We start from the raw sequence: 12,186 nt of genomic DNA, 5'->3' as shown, positions 1-12,186 counted from the left end.
GCTTACTGATTAAGCCCAGTACATTAAGACCAAAAAAAAAAAAAAATCCGAAGTTAGGGAATTTTATGGTGAAATACTTCCCTTTTATTCCATATGTTTTTGTCCCTGTGAGGGATGTCATATAATTCCATCCCCCTTCTGTCCCTTTGGTTCATTCCACCAGGGAGGACCCAGGCTTTGCACTGCATGGTGCTTAGTTTCATGAGGGGAGTGTCAAAAAAGTAAGCATTCTAAGAATCTTGGGCAGAAGCTGCAAGGTTTATGATAAAGTAGGCTATGTTGTCCCACAGTGTCATATCTGTTACATTCTATTGATTAAACGAGTCGCTAAAGCCAGCCTACATTTCAGGGAAGGGGAATTGGATTGTACCATCTGATATGATCAGTGGCACGCTTATCTAGTCAAGGCAGAAATTGATGGTGGCCTTCTCTGGAAATTATTTACTACCTTTTATACATATTATATATGTAATTCCTTTTCCATACTTTCAAATTGCCTATGCTTCATAGTTAAAGTATGTTTCTTAGAAACAGCCTAAAATTGGGTCTTATTATTTAAAAGACAATTTTAATTGAGATAAATTGAGAGAGAAAGCAAGAAAGAAACACTGATTTGTTGTTCTACTTATCTATGCATCCAATGGTTGATTTTTATATATGCCCTGACCAGGGATCAAACCTGCAACCTTGACATATAAGAATGACACTCTAACCAATTAAGCAACCTGGCCATTACCTTGGGCCTCATTATTTTTAACCAATTCAATAATTTTTTAAGATAAATATGTTTAGTTCATTTACATTTAATATAATTATTGGCATGTTGCATTGAAGTCTCCTATGTTAATGGTTATTGTATATTTACTCTGTTCTTTTTTCTACTGTCCCTCTTTTTCTGTCTCCTCTTAATGAATTGCATTTGTTTTAGTATTCCATCTTCTTTTATGTGCTATCTTTTATGCTTCTTTGTGTTAAATTTGTTTTGAGTAATTGCCTTAGAGTGTACAAGATGAATTATTAAATTACCTACTTTAATGAACAGCACAAGTACCTTAAAATAGAATAATTTCCTCTATTCCTTTCCACACTTTGTGTTCTTATCATTTTATATTTTATTAGTACCTATGTTATAAATGCCATAATCATGTTAATATTTCTATTTTAGTTTAAAACTTTTAAATTTTATTTTAGATTTTAGAGAGGGATGTAGGGAGAAAGCGTGGGAGAGAAACATTGATGTAAGAAACATTGATTGATTACCTTCTATGTAGGGGACTAAACCTGCAACCCAGGTATGTGCCTTGACCAGGTATCGAACTGGTGACCTTTCAGTTTACAGGATGATGCACAACTGAGTTACACCAGCTAGGGCTTAGTCAAAAAATGTCTTTTAATCATATATCTATATGTTTATATGTACATATAATATAATATATATCATAATATTAAAATCATATATGTGGGCAATACATATATAGAACAAATGTATATGTATGTATCACATATATATCTATGCTAGATAGATAGGAGGGGGACCCAAAAAATGAAATTTATTTATTAAAAATTGTGTATTCTTACATGTTTAAACTTCAGTCACTTTCCAACCACTCTCTGTTTGATGCAATATACCTACCAAGACATTTTTTTTCCCACTGCTCACAACAGTTTTTGAACTTGCCGATTTTGGTGCCTTTCAGTGCTTCTGCCATTTTTTTGTTTCACTTCTTCCTCATTGGCAAAATGTTTCCCTTTGATAACTTTTTTCATCTAGGGGGAAGTCACTGTAAGTGATTTTTCGGGTGAATAGGGAAGGTGGGGCACAGGGGTCATGATGTCTGAACACACAGTGTGGTGTGGGGAGGCACACTGGTAAATCACCCATCATGAAGTGGGCAAATGAATTGAGTCTTAAAAAAAAAATTCACTGAGCCCAAATGCAGCCTCTCATAACAACAGTTGGTGCACTGATACAGATGGGTTCCTAGAACACTCACCTAGCGGGGGAATCCTGCACTAAAGGGCCCGCCCTCCAGAAGATAATTCTGGTTTTTCTGGGTCCCCCTCAAACGGTTGAGAGAGACACTATCTCAAGGGGTATATCTCTAAGATCTCCATCTTTTTACCCTCTTTCTCTTGATCTGCTGCCCCCGAGCACCCAGTGAAGACCCATGGAAAAGACATGGTGAGTGGCTGGTGACTCATTCTGTCATTCTTCACACATGAGGCTATGAAAAGGTCATTAGAATTTTGGCTGCTAGGTCTGTGGTGGATCCTTCCTTTTACTGATTCTGACATATATGAGAACAATGCTGGGTCTTTTCTCCTATAAAGGGTTCCTCATTTTAAGGAATTTGGCTCATTTGGGATTCTTCAAGTTGTCTAATGATGGGATTTTAAAAACTATGACTCTGTAGTATTTTTCAGCCTTTTCATGTTTTTTTGTTCAAGTGAGAACTCCTGTGTCTGGTGTAGAACTGTAATAGAATCTCAGCCTATGTGATTCTGAAACAGATGTGTGGGCTCAATTGCCTGCCCCCAAGGCTCTCAATGCCAGAGTTTGGAAAAATGGAAAGGAATTGTTTATTTAAAAGTTATACAGATTGAGAATAATGGCAGAGTTCTTCCATTAAGTGTCATTCCCTTTAAGATACCCATAAACACACACACACTCCTGCCTCGCTTTTGCCAAAATCAGGCCAGTTTCAGAACTATGCCAGTCAGAGGTACTGTCTTTCAGGAAGAAAAACAAGTCCACAGCTCAGCCTTCCCCCAGTCTTGGTTCAGCATTCCTGCTTCTCCCAGTAATCTGGGCTTGGTTAGGCAGATCCCACAATCCCCAGCAACACCAGCCATGTTGCCATGTTCTCCAGCTCTTAATCCAAAACTGCATGGTACCTCCTCACGGTGGACCAGTGGGTTTCTTCTGCACCCTTTCAACCCACATAGACGAGGGAGGGAATGGCTGCTGCACCTAGTTTAAATCCTGGCCCGGAGCTTCCAGCGTGACCCTATTTCCTACTCGTCCCACAGTGAGCTATATATGCCTGTCCCCTGTATCTTCTGCCTTTCTCTGGCTGCCACCATTAGCTCAGGAGGGCATGGCCCCATGACACAGAATGAACCTCCCCCAAGCTCTTGAGCAGGTGCAGCAAGCCCTAGCTACACCACACTAAAGTCATGCCCATCTCCCTGGCCCCTAGTGTGGCAGGCACAGCTAGTTAACATACCCATGAAGCTACCCGAGTTGCCATAGATATGCAATCTTCCAATCACTGTGCTTCTCTTCTCCTAACCCCCAAGCCAGGTTTATGAGGAATATCCTCTGAACTCCATTACATTTCTGTATATGATTTAGAGGAGAATTTTCCAAATTCTTTAGCATTAAGAAAGACACTTCACATTTAGGGTTCCCTAAACCTCAAAAGACTTCTACTCTTGAGTTTGTTTTACTAACTCGTGTATTAATATATCCTTCAAATTTCAGTTTAAATATTATTTCCTTGTGAGAGGGCTTCCTATAATAATCTTTATATTTCTCTTCTAATTGTAAATCATTTTCTTTGTGAGATACTCAGTGGTTGTCTTAGTGATGGAACTAATACTCTGTGATTAATCTGGCTATTGTGACTTAACCCACAGAAAATAGGGAGAAAGAGGATTTCAGGACAGTAGCTATCTGTGATTTTGTCTGCATTGCATTTCTTTTTTGTCTTTTACTATCAGTGGTCCCCATTTCTTTGGAGAAATGCTGCTCCAACATTCTATGTAGATCTGGGGGGCTGTAATTCTCCAGGGCCTCTTAGCGGTACCTCTCTCCTATTCTACATGGGCAAGTGATCTAGGCTGAGCCAACCACAGAACCCTACTCTAGTACCAAATTCACTATTATTCAATACTCCTGGTTTGCGAGGGGGTCTACCACCTTATAGAAGCTTAATCAATACAGGCAATTCATTTGTTTATGTAACTGAAAAGTACAAGATTATTTCAAAAATTAAATCATGGGCACTTCTTTGCAACATGTGGGTTTTACTTAATAATGAAAATGATGAATGTTAAACTTCCTATTCTTACACAATTACATTATCTAATAGGTTCTTTTTAGGTATGATAAGCCAATAGTTTCATTACTAATTTAACAATTAGCCAGTATCCTATAGTAAAACTGTTATATACCTTCATTTTGGGGATACTTTATATGCTAAATGGAAAATATCAGAACCACTGCAGTTTATTAACAAAAATCAGATTATTATAGAGAAAGCCTATCTATGGCAATAATAATTTCTTTCATTAACTTCAAATGGTCTTGTTTTAGGAATACAGCATCAACATAATACAGAATGTGTAGAATCTGTTTACTTACTTTTCTCTTTTTCTTGCTTCTCCCTTCTTGAGCTCCCCTCTGTTCTCTCTCCCTGTTCCTTTACCTCCTTTGTTTTCTTCTTTTCCATACATTCCCTCATATCATCCCTCTGTACTCCCTACATCCCTTTCACTTTTATTAGAATGCATGTAAAGGAGACAATAAAATAAAATAAAGTGACAGTTTACTAAGACAGGATAGGCCAATGAAGAATCCCTGAAATGTTTTAGCCTCTTCTGAGGCCGGGCCAGTTTCTAATAAAGTCATTTAGTGTAAGAGAATTCCCCTGGATGAGGATCTGGCTAAGCTTGATAGGCTCTGGGGCAGGGTTACTGGCTCTCCAGGGCTCTCCAGTTGCTGGGTTATGATGATAAAACCAGCTCTGAGTACAGGAGATTTTCATTTGATGAGTGGTCTGAACGTCTACTTAGTGGTTATAAAATATTTGCTGCTGAAAGCCACAGAGCATTGATAAACAGATCCTGGACAGCTGAGTTATTGCAATCTACTTAACATGAGGAGAACAAATTATGAGTCAAATGTTCCTGTTTCATAACCTTACTCAGGGCAGAGGGCTGTTCAGTGCTGGCGTTAACCCTGCGTGCACTGCGCTTGGCCGGGATCCCGGAAAGAGCTGTGCAGGCACTGGAGCAATTCAGGTGGCTTTGTCATTAGGACAGAGGTACGCAGAGAGGAAATTTTAAAAGGCCCATCTGGTAAAGGAAATAAACAATTTGTAAAACTGCCGTATGGTACTGAATACACCACCTAGACTCCCTCTGTGGTTTACATTTCATCTTCCTTAGATGACACGTGTTTAGGCTTATTAAGTCTTGTCTTCAGCATAATACTGTATTCTTTTATGTTGTTGGGGGAAGGGAAGGAATATGTATGTGCCTGTTCTCTATTAGTCATTTGAACCTGGGTCAGTCATCTCAGCCCAAGTACTATAAATAATCTCATTGAAATCTGACTCCTCTTCTGTACTTCCCAGATTATGCTTTTCTGTAACATGTGTGGAAAGGGATGGTTTCATCTCACTCATGGGAAACAGACTAGGAATTCATCTCTAGTGCCTGTGATTTATGAAAGTAAACAAAATAGTGGGTTTTTTTCCCTTAACCAGTTCTCAAACATCTATTTTGGGGTACCAATTTGAGCAAGAGTGAAAAGCATTTTTAGTGGGCAGTGAGAAAACAGTTCCTTTGTTACTCTTGACTTACATGTTGTTCTGAGAATTTGGCTTAACCAGGGGCATGGGGTGCTTTTTGAGCCTTAGCTAAGTTGAGGCACATTTCTGTCCTGCATTTTTGTTCACTTGCAGCTCACATGCTCACCTCCCCCAAGAGCAAGTACACATGTACGCACGTGCATGCCCACGTATGCAGAGCTCCGGACTTGGGCTCTAACTGGGCTGAGACTTCCATTCCCGCGAGCCGTTTTTCATTCTTTACTCAGTCCCACGGCTGGAATTGCTGCTGGCAATTTACTTGCAGAATTCAGACATGGAATTGGAAATAAAAGTATGCAAAATACATGTTTTAATAAAAAATACACAGAGCCAAATTAAGCTGCACTGCATTTTTCTTCTTACTGGCACACTCCCAATAGTTTCAAATTGGTTTTCCTGTGCCAAGAATTTTCTTAAATGAAATGCACTGTGCTAGGAAGGCTTTTAAGGCCTCTTCACCTTAAAGTGCAAACCTCTGAATGCAGCCCTAAAAAAGCAAAGTCTAGATTTGGCACGCCACTTAAACCATGATTAGTAGAGCGTATCAGCATGCTAGAAATAGCTGTATTTGTGAACCTCCTGTTCTTCAGGTTTTGATAGCCAGCCAAGCCCCAAATCAATTCCAAAGAGTGAAAACTAAGATAATAATGAGAAAATAGACTTCATGCTAGAAAACAGGGAAGCATCTTACTGTGTACATGCTGACTTTGGGTTGCATAGAACCAGGAGCAGTGACCCTGGCCTGCTTGTCTTGTCTTCAAGGCAGTGCACGGTGTCACTACACACGGATCCTCCCCACTCTGTAGGTCTCAGTTTCCTCATTAGTGAACGGTGACCAATTGTGCTAGCTTTCTCGTGTGGAATATAGTGCATTCCTTATTCCTGTGTACCTGGTGCTTCCAGTCAGCTGGTATATTTTGCAGGGTAGGGAAAGGTTTTTAAAAGCTTAACTCCTATTCTGAGTTAGTCTGAGGCGGGCTTGATATTTTTTTTTCTTCCTGTTGAAATATGTCCTTGTGCCTTGCTTGACAAGCTGTTGTAAATGTTTCGAGACATCTCTTTTATTTTGAGGTCTGCATCTCAGCAAGGTGGCAAATGGACACACTTTCAACTTTTCCTCCCTCTGAAGCCGAGTGGTGGGTGTTCATGGCAGCTATTTGTTTGGGAGAATCAGCCATAAATCAGTACTCATTTTCTATTTTCTTCTTATTGATGGAATTGCTGTAGGAAAACAGCTTATCTCCCAAGCTCCTAGAGCCACGCTGGCCCGAGAGCTGCATGCAATAAAAGTTGTTTTGACAGGAGACTGACCAAACATGACAATGGACAGAGGGGGACGGCGGAAGGCGGGGAAGGGGTACGCACACTGGCCTGTTTTGAACCCAGACACTCTTTCCCTTTTTTCTTTGTTAAATTACTTTTTCATATGAAGGACACAAAGGGAACAGCCCCTACTGGCAGCCAGAAGGCAGAAAACAAACCCTTTGAAATTTCTAATTTGTTTATAGATGGTCCTCCAGGAGCCGGCTGGAAAATAATTTTGTCTGCCAGAGACAGTGAGCAGCTACCCGAGGGTGCTGTGGTGAAAAAAATGACTCTCCAGTTTTGGTCCTTGAATGTCTTATTGTTCAGCGCACAGCGGTTGTTCTGAAATTACTCATCTGGCAGAGAAAGAAAATGAAAGAAAAATCCCTCCTCTATTCTCTGGCCTAAGTTTCTAGGAAAGTTACCTTAAAAAAAAAGGGGGCATTTCTTTGGCTTCATTTGTTTGTCAATTAATTTTGGAGTTACGTGAAGATGTGTTAATCTTGGCCCCTAATTTCTGAGTCTCTTCCTCTCTGAGGAAGATTTTTATTGTGGATACTTCTCAGACCAACCGCTTTGCACAGCTGAGATGCTGTTTTCTCCCTGTGAGGCGCTAACAAGTTGAGCTGCTTTTCTAGATAATACCACACATTCCACAAACTCCCATCCTAAGGGTGTTTCTCAATGTGGGCAAGATGAAGGTTTGGAGATAGAAGAGAGAATCTCTGTTCTATAAAAAGTGTTTCTAGAAGTTTCCCCCTCAGGTCGGCTATTTGCAAAACGGGGAGTAGGATCACCTGTTCTGCATTGTATGGTAATATCGTGGACATGCCCTCATACCTGGTATAGCTGAGTAGCAATGTTTTCTCAGGAATTTAGATCGCTGGCTTGGAGGAGAATGCCTCATACAATTGTTTTATTTTATTGAGCAGGAAGTACAGCCCCAGCGACTTGACAAAGGAAGCACAGTCGTGACCTGAACTTAGGTCTCTATTGTTAGCCCTCCACGGCTTCTACTACTCCTTCCATCTGCAGGGCATTGGGGTAAAATTAGCAATATGTCAATTTTACATAAATCCCTCTAAATCTATAATCTTGCCTCCTCCCTATAAATCCAGATGAGGACTAGCTATTTGCCTTCTAAAGCTGGAAGAGTAATCCAAATGGGCCCATCCAACTGCTTACCTCTCTGTACCTGTGCCTGAGTGCTGAAAACTGCTAAAATTATGCAACTCTGGTTTTGACTGATGTGGCTCAGTAGGTTGGGCATTTTCCCCGAAAGTGAAAGTTCACTGGTTCGATTCCTGGTCAGGGCACAAGCTTGGGTTGCTGGTTCAGTCTCCAGTCAGGGCATGTACAAAAGGCAACTGATTGATGTTTCTGTCTCACATTGATGTTTCTCTCCCTCTCTTCCTCCCTCTCTTTTCCTCCCTCTAAAAATAAATAAATACAAATTTTAAAAAAGTACTCAAGTCAGAAGACTGGTACAACTGCAGCTTTAAGATCTCCAACTTTGCCTGGGTTCTCAGTGTTCTGTGATGATCCTTCTGTGTTTGCCTAATGTGGTCTTTTTACTCAGGCCTCCATTCTCTTTTGACTCCCTGCCCCCACCTTCCTGCTAAATCTTATTCAATGGCCCCACTCTGTATTTCACAGAGAAAACGAATGCCTGTGACCAAGGTCTGCTTCAACCTCCCATCTCTATACCTATACCTTGCATCTTACCCGTCTTGTTCTCCATCTCTTATTCTTCTTTGTATTTCTGTGGCATGCATGTCCCTTCTCCTTAATTAATATCTCCTCTCTACTAGCAATTTGTTCCTGTTTTTGTGCTTTTTCAGAGATCTCAGTCTCTGTGTTCTCAATCTATTCACTGTGTTCCTTCTTCCTTACATCTTTAACTTTGCTCTATTTGTGTGTGTGTGTGTGTGTGTGTGTGTGTGTGTGTTTATCCTTACCTGAGGACATGTTTATTGATTCTAGAAAGAGGGAAGGGGAGAAAGGCAAGGAGAGAAACATCAACTGGGAACCCACAATCCAGGCATGCACGTGCCCTGACTAGGAATCGAATATGCAACCTCACATTTATGTGAGATGCTCCAACCAACCAAGCCATACTGGCCAGGGCAAACTTCACTCTGTCTGGTGGCTCTTTCCAATCTATGTTTAAGCCACTTCCATTGATCTCATATCTCCCTTTGCCGACTGATGTATCTTTCTTTTTTTTTCATAGCAAATCTTCCTGATATGTATGGAATATACATATAAAATAAAAAATATATAAGAAATATAAAATATATATATTTACCTCCCACTAATTCTTTAACCCAAAATAATACGGGTTTTACTCCTACCTTGCCTTCTAAGTCTACTCTTGTAGGTCACTCACAAGAGCCAAACTTGTTGCAAAATTCATTGAATAGACACTTTATGGACATAATCCGATTTAACCCTTGGGCAGCATTTTATCTTAAAGTCTTCTTATTGACATACATGGCATCATAAACTCCTGACTACTTCCTCTCAGATTTCTCTGTGTTCTTCTTTTCATCTGCCCAGCTCTTTAGGGTTGGTATTGCTTGGATTCTCCCCTATTGTCCTTTCTACTTCAGTGTGCTTAATTTCTATCATTATTCTGACAACTTTCAAATCTTCACCCAAGACATGTCTTTGCTGATCTTCACACCCGGTTATCTCTATCTGTACATTCATGTCTTTTTTGGATGTGCTGGCATCTCTCAATACAGAACAAATTATCTTTTATTCTAAACATGCTGTTTCTTCCATGTTACTTATCTCAGGGAATGGTACCATAGTTCACCAGTTGGTCAGGACAATAACTTAAGATTCCTCCTTGACCCTTTTACCTAGCCAATGCTTCTCATATAATGTTTCCAACACATTTTTACACAACTTTAAGCATTTCTCACATCCATCCAATTTGCTCCATACCTTAATCTAGTCACTGTCTTTCTTGTGTGGATTGCTCCATGAACTTCTAGCTGGTCTCTTTATCTCCTATATTGTCATCAGCCCACGTTTTACACTCCATTCAAAGTAATATTACTAAAACATATATCTATCCAAGTCACTGTCTAGTTTCAGATTTGCTCTTAATTATTCATAAAAGGCAATACTTTGACTTCCCTATGCAAGTTATGTGGCATCTGCTTATCAATTGTGTGCCATCTTTGCCTGTTTTCCCTTCTTATAAACTTATTTCATCTAATGTGTTCTGTTTCCTTTCTCTATATCTTTCAGCCAACGAGAGTGTACCAAGCACTCACTACGTGCTAAGCATTGTAACACTGTGCAAGGTATTCACTTGTGGGCTTTTGGATGTGCCTTTACTATTCCCTCTACCTTCACTTTTTCTCGGCCCTCTTTTTGTTTGAGCAAGGGAAGGGAGGGAGACAGAGAGGGAGAGAAACAGCGATGTGACAGAGAAATATCAACCAGTTGCTTCTTGTATGTGCCCCCAACTGGGGAGCAAACCTACAACCCAGGGATGTACCCTGCCTGGAAAATGAACTGGTGATCTTTTTCTTTACAGGAGGACACTCAACCACCTGAATCACACTGGTCAGGTGTCTCCACCTCCTTTTAATGTAGCTAAGTCTCAGTCATTATTCTGGACTTCCCCTGAAGTTCTCCTTGATGGGCAGACTTCCTGCGGTTCGGGGTTCCTGCCATACACTTCCATGGCACCTGTGTGTCTTCCACAGCAGTGCTCACCATTTTCTTTAATAGCTTCTTTTTAAAAAAAATTTATTTATTTATGTTTAGAGAGGGAAGGGAGGGATAAAGAGAGAGAAACATCAATGTGCAGTTCCTGGGGGCTGTAACCTGTAACCCAGGCATGTGCCCTAACTGGGAATCGAACCTGCGATGCTTTGGTTTGCAGCCCGCGCTCAATCCACTGAGCTACACCAGCCAGGGCTAATAGCTTCTTAATTTCTAGTCTTCCACACTAGATCGTGTGAGTAAGGGGCACAGGCCTTTATTTGCATTGTTCACTACTATGTATGTCTCTGTTGTTTAGAACAAAGACAAGGTTTAGTAAATATTTATTGAATTAATAGATAAATGAATATTTTAAAAGTTTGGGGAAAGAATGTGCATGACATTATCAGTAGATCATCATTCAACTAATAATAGCAATATAACGTGCCCCTCACTCAATGAGTTAGGAAAAGCTATGGTTCAGTTTTATCATTTTATTCTGGAGATGTTTAGAACATTCCCAGAAAGACCTGGCATCAGGGAAGGGAGGGTTAGATAAGTTGTTGTTCTGGCACAATTATAAAGGTCTTCAGAGGACCCCAAATTAGTGTCACACTGACATCGTTACAGGGTGGCTGCAGCAGGGATGTCCTCCTTGTTCTCTAGGACTAGTAGCTGGAGACTCGGAATGCTGATGTGAGTATGACACCCAGCTTCTCCCTCAGGTATGCGGGGAACAGAGAGGTTGGGACGGGAACAGAGAAAAGTAGAAAGGGGGCACAGAGATATGTAGTCACTGTAGAAGTTCTGCAAACTGTATGTTTTTACTTTCTATAGCTTAATTTCAAGGCCTAATGGGCAGTAGCATGCCCAACCTGTGTTGAAAGATAAAGCAACATTCACAGCAAGGTTGCCAAGTATAAGGAGTTCTTATTAGTATAAAATCACCCAGAGGTACAAGAATAAAAAGTGACAGAGGATGACTTTATAATAGTACAAAGTTAATGAGCACAGGAATAAAGGGCTTGGGGCTAAAAGGCAAAACGTAATATTTGTGTAAGGGGTAGAATAATGATCATTAACAAGACCGATAATGCATCGTTAATGGGATCAGAGCCAGCGAAGTAGCAGAGATTCCAACATGATTATTTTATTAGGTTATTTATAATCTGTGGCTATTGTAAAAAAATTTCCTGGAAATATCACATAGCAAATCTAACAGCAGATCAGATTTAACGAAAGCTATTCTATTTGTTGAGTTTTATCTTATGCTGTCAACTGTTCTAATACCTTATAAATGTTACTGGATTTAGTCTTCACATCAACCATGAAGTAGATGTTATTATTCCCAGGTAGGGTGGGCATGGTGGAGTGGGTACAAAGATGAGGAAATGGACTAGAAAGTGAACCATGTTTCCCCAAGTGATTTGTTATGTGTAGATAAACCACTTTTCCTACAGATCTGCAATTTATATTGTCACTCAAAAAAGTGGGACAATATTGCTCCAAGTTCTCTGTTTGTATATCTTGAATGGATAAAACTTTAAGCTAGCATGAAAAT

This window comes from Phyllostomus discolor, chromosome 3 (assembly GCF_004126475.2).
Source record: "Phyllostomus discolor isolate MPI-MPIP mPhyDis1 chromosome 3, mPhyDis1.pri.v3, whole genome shotgun sequence".
In the NCBI taxonomy this organism is placed as follows: Eukaryota; Metazoa; Chordata; class Mammalia; order Chiroptera; family Phyllostomidae; genus Phyllostomus; species Phyllostomus discolor.
The sequence above is the reverse complement of the archived record's forward strand: the minus strand, read 5'-3'. Positions refer to the sequence as shown.